The sequence below is a fragment of the Schistocerca nitens genome, chromosome 5, assembly GCF_023898315.1.
Source record: "Schistocerca nitens isolate TAMUIC-IGC-003100 chromosome 5, iqSchNite1.1, whole genome shotgun sequence".
NCBI lineage: Eukaryota > Metazoa > Arthropoda > Insecta > Orthoptera > Acrididae > Schistocerca > Schistocerca nitens.
In genome coordinates this window covers 668,798,614-668,806,177 of record NC_064618.1, presented here as the reverse complement: position 1 = coordinate 668,806,177, position 7,564 = coordinate 668,798,614, and the positions used below count along the sequence as shown (strand labels likewise).

General features: G+C 42.9%; 1 protein-coding gene across 1 annotated transcript in view; it reads left to right on the top strand.

Annotated features, from left to right (window-relative positions):
* Positions 1-378: 378 nt before the first annotated feature.
* LOC126259590 (uncharacterized) overlaps positions 379-7,564 on the top strand; it is a 93,045-nt gene continuing 85,859 nt past the window's right edge. The window contains exon 1 of the mRNA XM_049956502.1: positions 379-500. The gene's annotated coding sequence lies outside the window, so the exon portion shown is untranslated. The remainder of the gene's footprint in view (positions 501-7,564) is intronic.

Below are 7,564 nucleotides of genomic sequence, written 5' to 3'. Positions count from 1 at the left end.
AGACTGACAGTGAGTCATGTGCGCGGTAGCGGGGAATATCTTATCTCGCCAGCAGATGCAGCTAATCGTCCACTACAGGGACATTGGCAACCATATTCTGTTCTTCGGGCATGATCAAATGCTCTTCATGTAGTCATTCGATCCCTTATAGCTAAATTCAGGCAGCCTCTGTATTACTCTAGCTTTCTGTCACCTTCCTTCGCACAGATAATACACATTGGGGCGGATTTCCCCGTGGCCTGTGGTCAGTTCAGGAAGAGTCTTATCTATCAAGAGCTACGCGGTTCACTGGTCCCGCAACTCGTGATCGGTGGTTTCACAACCAGTGGGGCGCAGTAATATGTACTTAAAAGCTCGCCACGGGTTGTCTCTGGTCTTTCTTTTCGTGGCGGACAATCGCGTGCCATACGTTTGAATGTTTCGTCAAGTCCTACCTATCGCCAGCACTTCAACACTTTCTTGCCAGTTTCGTTAGACAAGAGTGGATCTCTCAGCTTAAGGTATGTGTTTGACTATGGTGGTAGAGTCGTTAATTAACTTGGGTTGCCTTTTTCGATACTAGTTATAACATCGATGTAATGTATTTTCTAAACTGAAAGTCCTCGAGTAATTTGATCCAAACTTCGTGCTTTGTGCCGGTGGTGGGCGGTTACCCTCACATGGTTAAACAGGGACTTCTGGGAACAAGCCCTTGGTTTGCTGCCTCGCCACTTGGAGCGCTGAAAGTTTATCGGGCCATCATCTCGCTTTCTTATATGCTGAATTTTAGTCTTCCATGTCATTTTTTGTTTCATGGTTAACAGAAATTGGTTTCAACGCAGTGTGCATCTGATTACGACTTCTCGTGTGTCTTGCACTCTTTGAATGGCGTTGTAGGATGTTAAGCGTATTGTGGTCTTCTTGCCTCCGTACTGTCGGATGGGAATGATCCCAAATTTGTTTTCGATACATATGAAACAGAAGCTGCTTTCTTTGCATGGTGTTTTGCGAACTTCATGTGTATCTGTTATTGCTTACGAATTTAAGTGCGAACTGCTCTATTTAAATGCATTGTTAAGTATATTGCTCGTATTCTATGTTATTTTTGCTTGCATCCGTTTTCCGTACTTTCTCGCGTTTAATGGAGAACTCCATTGACAGTATTGATATTCAGCTTTATTATATCTTACAACTGACTGGGATGTAAGTCTGGTTTGAATAGTTTTGCTTCTTGGCACTGAGTGCCATGCATTTCAGTGTCTTGCAGTATGTGGATGTAGACGTAGATGAGTAGGCCCTTTGCTTTTAGTCTTGGTGACTGGAACAGCCTTCCTTTCAATTGCTAGAAGTGCGACAATTGCTACGCAAATGTTTTCACACGTTATTAACAGGTACTGCAAAAAGTGCATTTCAGCAGAAGGCAATGAAAATTTCGGTGATTTCCATTAAATGAGTACGAAAAACGAATGGTAACAAAAATAACTTAAAATATTAGCAATATACTAACAGTGCATTCAAATCGACCAGTTCATACACGGATTCGTAAGCAGTAACAAATGGACATGAGCACAGAATACCATGTTACAAAACCAATTTCTATTTCATATGAAACAAATATGGCATCTTTTACCTCGTCCAATATTACGGATGAGAGCAAAAATTAATCAGAACACGAACGACATATTTACGTCGCAATTCAAAGAGTGCGATACGCACAAGATGGTAATTAGGAACAAGATTTCCACTTGATAACAGCCACACAGTCGAAATTGGAATATTGATTTTTACAAATAAATACACTGTCCACGAGACTACCAGACCCATCGAGAGGGTATAAATGAAAAATATCATCTACTACTAGTGTTTTGAAAAGCAGTAATAAGGATTTCCGCGCCATATTTCTCGTATTTACTCCCCTTGGAGCGCTGCTGTCGTTTTGTTTTCGTGCCGTAATACGGGCCTTCACTTCTGATATTCTGTGGATACCGTGAAGGTACCTGCAGGTAAGGGTGGGAAAATGGTATCATGTTAACGTAACTGTTCAACGCCTGGTGCAGTTTCTTCTAAAATTGGTACTTATTATCCGGCAGAGCGAAGTGAGACATATCCTGGGTATGGCAGCACTGTCGTGTTCATGCCCACCACCAACTTAACCTCGTATGTTGAAGAGAAAAAAGCACACTTGCAAGAGATCAGCTCCAGCAATCCTTTGCAATCTATGCTGCGGATATCTGGGCCATAATTGTTATAGTGCGCAGTTATTACCTTCAGAAAGTTCAGCTTTTAAACTTTCTCGCACTCTGGTTATCACTCGCTCCGCCCCACTACAGACGCATAAAGCCCGAGCGCGAAATGCCGGCCGGGTGTGGCCGAGCGGTTCTAGGCGCTTCAGTCTGGAACCGCGCGACCGCTACGGTCGCAGGTTCGAATCCTGCCTAGGGCATGGATGTGTGTGATGTCCTTAGGTTAGTTAGGTTTAAGTAGTTCTAAGTTCTCGGGGACTGATGGCCTCAGATGTTAAGTCCCATAGTGCTCAGAGCCATTTGAACCTAGCGCGAAATGCTGTACAGTGAAGTGAGAGAGAAGTGTGTGAGTTACTGTTTTGAAATTGGTAGCGTGCTTTGTCCGTTGTGTCAAAGTGGGCGGTTCTAACCTGTTAAATCAGCAGAGTACTATAAGAATTATTTCTTGACCATAGATCAAAGACAGTAGGGAGTAAAGCGTGAATACTATTTGGATGCACTGGAAAAGATTTCCATTTCCAGAATTTGCCTTACAGGTAAAGATGACGTAGGTTATTGCAACTTCCCTAAACAGTTCTTTTTTTTTTTTTTTTTTTTACTTTCACAATCCTAGGATTGATTTGAAGTTGCTCTCCAGATACCACCATGTTTCACCATCTTTCTCTCTTGCACGAAGGTTTCACAGCCGACGTTCTGCATTATCTGTCTGACCGTGCGGTCTTTTGTGTCTGCCGCTTACCAAACCCTCAGATATGATGTCGAGCATACTTAAATTTCTCAGAACGTGTCCCATGCTGTAGGCTCTTCTTTATCGTTTTCGCTCAAATCCGGCAGTTATTAAAGTCCCCGGAGGAGCTTCATTCGACAACTTAGCTGCCCAAATTGGGCGAATCCATGAGCGGCGTGGTAAAAGGCCACTTTCGATTCTTTGCCTTGTTCTTGACCAGAAATTTTACACATTTGTCTCAGCGTTGATGAGACGGTCAAATGGATTTTACTGGTCAGTGTCCGGTCAGAATGTTTTGTAACTTAAATTTACGCACTGACAATGGGCGTCAAGGAGGATTAGTGTTGGTAATCAGTTAACTCCAGCATTTATCCTGAAGAACGCTGTATTTATGCGACTAATGGGATCAGTTTTTGCGTGTAAGATTGTCGCGTCTTCTGTTACGCAGAAACGTTTAGAACATTTGAAATCTCAAATTTTGTGTTGATAAGCGCGTCGCTTGACGAACTGCGACACGCAGTTTGGATACAGAGTGAAGAGCGCACACTAACGAGAATTGTTGCGTCTGAGCATCTGCGCCTTAGCAATAGTCTGTTGTCAAACTCTAATATGGAGCATATGAAAGCAAATCTAATCTCTTAAAAATAGTGTAATTTCTTGACAATGTTTATGCTAAAATTACGAAGAGTTTTTAAAGTGACAACAAAAGTACAGAAAAGAATGAAGCGGACATTAATTACTTGTCGTATCGTACGTGTGGTGAAGTTTCGCAAATAATTATTTGTTCTCTTATGGCACACACTGGAGGATATAAAATGACCTAAATGTTATATTATTTTAGATTAGTGACTGTTGTGAATACTGATTAACTTACTTTTTTAGTGCACTACTTACTAGCAAATAGGGATGTTAGATATCTAGACTTACTTCCCTATAGAAAGACCTAGTGTTGAGTACGTGTAGTAGGAATCTGTATTACCTACCATCCATAATTTTGCAGTGTGTGTAAGATAGTTTCAAGGGCAATAATACGATAATGTAGTAAACATGTCAGGGAAGCAATATGTTCTACAAACAAGAATAAGTAACACGCTCAATTAACAACATTTATTCCGTGCTGTAATTACCACTTAGCTGTTAATGTTAGTGCTGAGTGTTATAAAGCGTATACAATTTTTTATTTGTGCTTTTTCTCTCACGACATTTGGTTAGAAAATAGCACGCAATAAAGTAGATGACGGGTCTTACACAATGAAGAAACGGTCAGATACAAGGTGTTCTGCCAGGACTGGTACATCGTTCCTGTTGAAACCCATTTATTTTACATAACTGATCCAGCAAATATGACTTCAATTCGAGTTCTCTAACATAGATTTTACGTGATCTTATTTTGTTTATCGCTCCTCAAGCCAGGTTCACACACGCCACAGCTAGTGCCATACTGGAGTGGCACCGCAGTTTGCATATGTGTCCGACGTCTACGTCTTCACTAAATTTCGAAACATCTCGGTGCGCTTTCGTTCGCGAATTGTCATTATGGAATGCTTCGCGCCTCTGTGTGGATAACGTGTCTAAAAAGAGGTCTTTAGCTACAGTCATTAAATTTGTGACTGAAATATTACAATACAAAAAAAACAGTTAATGTAGAATAATGAAATCTCAGGAATACATTTGTCTAGATAAAATATTTGAGTGATTAACATTACAAGATCACAGGCTAGTGTAAGGGCGTGATATGCCGTTGTAAATGTGAAGTGCAGGTACATTAATAAACTGTGTACCGCCAGAATGTTCCAGAATGAGAGTTTCGCTCTGCAGCGGAGTGTGCGCTGATATGAAACTTCCTGGCAGATTAAAAATGTGTGCCGGACCGAGACTCGAACTCGAGACCTATGCCTTTTGCGGGCAAGTGCTCTACCCTCTGAGCTGCCCAAGCACGACTCACGCCCCGTCCTCACACTTTACTTCTGCCAGTACCTAGTCTCCTACCTTCCAAACTTTACAGAAGTCCCGAGTTCGAGGCTCGGTCCGGCACACAGTTATAATCTGCCAGGAAGTTTGCATGCATTGTGCTGTACAGGTGCCGGATGGCAGTCTGTGGGATGGAGCTCCATGTCTGTTGCACTTGGTTGGTCAAAATAGGGACGGTTAATGCTGGTTGAGGATGAAGCTGGAGTCGTCGTCCGATGATGTCCCTTGTGTGCTCGATTGGAGGTAGATCTGGTGATAGAGCAGACCAGGGCAACGTGTCGACACACTGCAGAGAATGTAGAGTTACAGCAGCGGTGTGTGGGCGAGCGTTATCCTGTTCGAAAACACACTCTGGGATGCTGTTCATGAATGACAAAACAGCATGTCTAATCACCAGACTGACGTACAAAAATTGCAGGTAGCGCGCGTGGGGTAACTATTAGAGTGCTGCTGCTGTCATATGAAATCGCACCCAAGACCATAACTGCAAATGTAGGTCCAGTGTGTATAGCACGCAGACAGGTTGGTTGCAGGCCCTCAAATGGGCTCCTCCTAAACCACATATGGTCATCACTGGCAAAGAGGCAGAACCAGCTTTCATGAGCAATCAACAGACCTCCACCCTGCCCTCTCGCTTGACACCACTGAAGTCGCAAATTGTGGTCGTTAGGGATCAGTGGAATGCACACTACAGGGCATCTGGCTCAGAGCTGTCCTTGAAGTAACAGATTTTTAATAATTCGTTGTCAGTATGGTGCCAACTGCTGCTCAAGTTGTTCCTGCAGATGCAGTACATGCGGCAGAGCCATACGCAAAACAGTGGTCTTCCCCCTCTGTAGTGATACGAGGCCGTCCAAAGCCCGGTCTTCTTGCATCAGTAGATTCTCATGACCACCGCTGCCTACAACCATGTACGGTGGCTACATTTCTGCCTAGTCTTTCTTCAATATCCAGAAGGAATATACAGCTTCTCGTAGCCCTATTACAAGACCTTGTTCAAGTTCAGTGAGGTGGTGGTGATGGAGTTTTTGTCGCCTTAAAAACATTCTTGACTATCAACTCACCACGTCCAATCTCAAAGGTAACTAAGGATCACGACCGTTACAGCGTATATTGAAAAGCAAACCTGATCTGCGTCCTCAGAGTGGTGTTACTATCGCCACTCTTAGGTGACTGGCGCGAAATTTGAATAGACAACGTCTTTCAGATGTAGAAATACGCCTACCAGCCTTTCGTGTATGTTGCACAACTCCTCCTTGGTGCTGAGATTTTTAAGCCGTAATTTGAGAACGGTATGAGGAATATCTATGCCAGTGTATCAAAAAAGTGATTATAAAGACAGAAACTTTCAGTATGAATCGTAGATTGATATTGTGAACAATGTTTGAAAGCGTTACTGGGTTTGATGTAATCATTACAAAGCAAAAACACGAGTGTGAGTCAATCAATAAGTCGCAAACTGGGATAGAGACATCGGAGCCGCGTGTACCAGACTGACATTTTCCTTTTCAACAGGCTCCAGTTGTAAATTTACACTTTCCCATCGCTCGACAAAGCGTTAGGCCCGTATATGGCACACAGCAGAGGCAGAGCTAGAGAGCGTAGTATAGGCACGACAGAGCTCACAAGGGACATCTTTGGCCTCAAACCTCGGAACCTCACGAAACCATGCTTAGAACAACACTTGATCATAAAAAAAACATTGGTCTGTGTTATTTCCATGAAAAACGTTTCATTCTTCCATGTGTGACATTGTAATGGAAAACGAACTTAGAAGATATCAAATCCACTTGAACAATTAGTTCATGAGCCCACTCGAAGCGTAAATGGTTGTGAAAGCATACTTGACCTTTTAGCAACAAATAATCCTGGACAAATAGTGAGTCTTGTGATGAATACAGGGATTCAGTCTAATGCCGCTGTCAGTATCATCAACCAGATCATTTATGTAAATCGTAAAAAGCAGAGGACCTATTACTCTGCCCTGGGGCACACCTGAAGTTACTCTTGTTTCTGTTGAAGTTACCCCGTTCAGGACGACATACTGCTCCCTGTCTGTAAGAAAACTTTCTATCCAACCGCATATGTCAGTGGATAGACCGTAAGCGCGCACGTTTTGTAGCAAGCGACAGTGCGGAACTGAGTCGAACGCCTTTCGAAAGTCGAGAAATATGGCATGAACCTAGGAGCCGGTATATTGAGCCTGTTGTACATCACGCACAAAGAGGGCCCGCAGTGTCTCTCATGACCGCTGTTTCCTAAAACTGTGCTGGTTTCTGCAGATGAGCTTCTCAGAGCCTAGAAAGGTCCTTATGTCTGAACACACAATATATTCCATGATTCTACAACAAATCGATGTTAATGAAATTGGCCGGTAATTCTGGGCATCCGATTTTCTACGCTTTCTATAGACTGATATGACCTGGGCCTTCTTCCAGTCCCGTGGAACTTTCCGCCGTTCCAATGATGTCTGATAGATGACGGATAAGAATGGTGCTATATTTGTGGCATAGTCAACATAAAATCTTACGGGTATACCGTCTGGGCCAGATGCCTTTCTGGCGTCTAATGGTCTTAACTGTTTTACAATCCCAGATACACTAAACACTATGTCAGCCATCCTTTCGTTTGTTAGATAATTGAA